The sequence below is a fragment of the Palaemon carinicauda genome, chromosome 27 (genome assembly GCF_036898095.1).
Source record: "Palaemon carinicauda isolate YSFRI2023 chromosome 27, ASM3689809v2, whole genome shotgun sequence".
Classification (NCBI taxonomy): domain Eukaryota; kingdom Metazoa; phylum Arthropoda; class Malacostraca; order Decapoda; family Palaemonidae; genus Palaemon; species Palaemon carinicauda.
In genome coordinates this window covers 22,550,800-22,553,299 of record NC_090751.1, presented here as the reverse complement: position 1 = coordinate 22,553,299, position 2,500 = coordinate 22,550,800, and the positions used below count along the sequence as shown (strand labels likewise).

At 32.6% G+C, this 2,500-nt stretch overlaps 1 protein-coding gene across 1 annotated transcript in view; it reads right to left on the bottom strand.

Moving 5' to 3' along the window:
* The window catches only part of LOC137621129 (pro-resilin-like), a 401,646-nt gene that overhangs the window by 238,606 nt on the left and 160,540 nt on the right, over nucleotides 1-2,500 (bottom strand). The gene's annotated exons all lie outside the window — the stretch shown is intronic.

Sequence of the window (2,500 nt, the reverse complement as noted above, 5' to 3'; positions counted from 1 at the left end):
AATGAAAGAATTAAAAATCAAAATAGAGGTGTGAATAAAACGATGAAAGGGGCTGATAAAATAAATATAAAAACAATAAAAAGAACAAAAGACAAACGCCCTCAATGAATAAAAGAGCAGTGTCGTTCTTGGAAGAAAAACTTGGCGCATTTGGTTGCCCAAAAACTATTTTGTCGCGAGTGAAGTGCGCCATTCACTTTTCATGACTTGGGACTACTGGGGAACTCGTTGAGTTTTAGACCTTTAGCGGTTAAACTTCAAGAATGGTTAAATCATACATCTATAAGAAAAAAAAAATACTAAAGTAAAGGATTTTTTTTTCCAAACAAATGACTTCATTTTTTTCGTACCGAGAATGATCAAGAAAAATTACAGCAACCTGCATAATAATAAGATTATAACAAAGATCACCATTATCAGTATCAACAACAGCACCAGTGATGATGAAAACACAAGACATTATAACATATATTGTAATTACTATGGATAAGATTTAATACTGCAGTGTATGAAAAAAAAATTGTATGAAAGTTAAAAATATTCCCAGCTAAAAGATAAAAATCTAACCCAAAACGATAAACTTTTCCCAGGAAATCAATATAAAACTTCCATTCATATTTTTTTCAAAGCCAATACAAAACTGAATACAAATATGAAAATATTACTAATTACACGAAATCTAAGCTTTTCAGCCTTAGTTTCAACCCAATTTTTACTCTAGTTCTGTATCGTTCCGTTTATTACTGAACAATGCATTCTTTAATGCTGGGGAAAATAAGGCATTCTTAAAAACTGATTTGTGAACTAAATACATCCTAAATTTCATGTAAAGTTGACTTTCAATTTATGCAAAGCTTACGAGAATGTTATTTCATGATTACAGGCATAAAAAGAATGCCATTATCTAGAGATAGAACGACTAAAAAAATCCCACCAGTCAAAGAAAATTAAGATTTTTTGTTAAAGGAGAGGATATTTCTTTCTTTTATCCTAAAAGGGATAGAGTAATAGACATTCATCAAAATTATTTACCAATGAAATATTAAGACTTAATAACAACAAAAAAGTAATTAAAACAACAACAACAACAACAATAATAATAATAATAATAATAATAATAATAATAATAATAATAATAATAATAATAATATTCATAATATTAATAATAATGACTAGAATGTTCACATCATTGTGGACCGTTCTTTCACCAAAAATATCATAAACATCAATACGCACATCATTGGTTTAAAGGCCTCTCGTGAATGAATGGTCGAGGCAAGGGACAGTGAAATGGCCCTAGCAAAGCCCCTCTCCACCCAAGCTTGGACCAGGGAAGGCCAAGCAATGGCCGCAGATAACTCAGCAGAAAGACCTATTGGCTCCCCCAAAACCCAAGGATGGTGAGGTTGGAGCGACCACAGGAGCTAACACGAGTTTGAGCGAGACTCGAACCCAAGTATGGCGATCAACAGGCAAGGATGTTATCAAGAGCCCACCACAGACATATGAAGGCAAAAATAAAAACACAATGTACGTGACGTACACTAAAATGTATTGACGGGCAACACAAAGGGTAATTGTCCCGGATATGAAACAATGATCATGATACGTAGCTTCTATCCAGTTTATATCAGTAAAGTAAAGATCTTAGAAAAGGTGTACACGAAAGACTATAATCATACTGTCGGAAATTAAATTTAGTTGCAATATGCGATTCAAGAAAAAAATAACGAACTCAGTAAAAGAGTAACTGCAATATTATAATCTCCGAAATTAAATTAAATTGCAATAACAAATCTTTTATCTAATTCAGGAAAACATTTACTAAATAAAAAAAAAATAGATCAAATCTGAATCGTTGGAAACTTTTTAGTGACAACGAAACACAAAACCATAATGTACAAAATAAAATAAAATCTTGCCCCCACCCACCTCCACTGATGTGAATCACGTTTCGACTTAACAAAAGAAAAAAGAAACAAACGCACATAACTTTTTTAATGTCTACAAACGCTACTTCTATCCAAGTCTTGTAAGATGCCAAACTCTCATCCATACACATATAAACAAAAAATATTTTAGTGCTCCCAAATTTAATAATTCAACAAAAATCAACTCGACTACTTCTCATATATAACAAAATTCTAAGCCCCATCCTCCCCACCCCAAGATGGCTACCCCTCACCTTCATATCGAAAATATTCTTCCCCTTCTGCGTTCCACCTCCCTAAAGGATAAAAAGAATTGTAACCTCGCCGGAATCCTTTTCATCATTACGCCTTGCTCCTTCCCTCATCTTACAACAAAATATCTCCAAACAATTCAGACTATTTCGTATAGCTCCCAGCAGCATATAAATAATAGGATAGACTATGAAAGAAAAAATAGAAACACTAGGGTCGTTTGCAAAAATGAAAAGTGAAGTCTATTATGATATTTATACGAAAAGGGAACATCGTAATATTCATAAACACATCCAAAAATACCTAAAACCATTGAG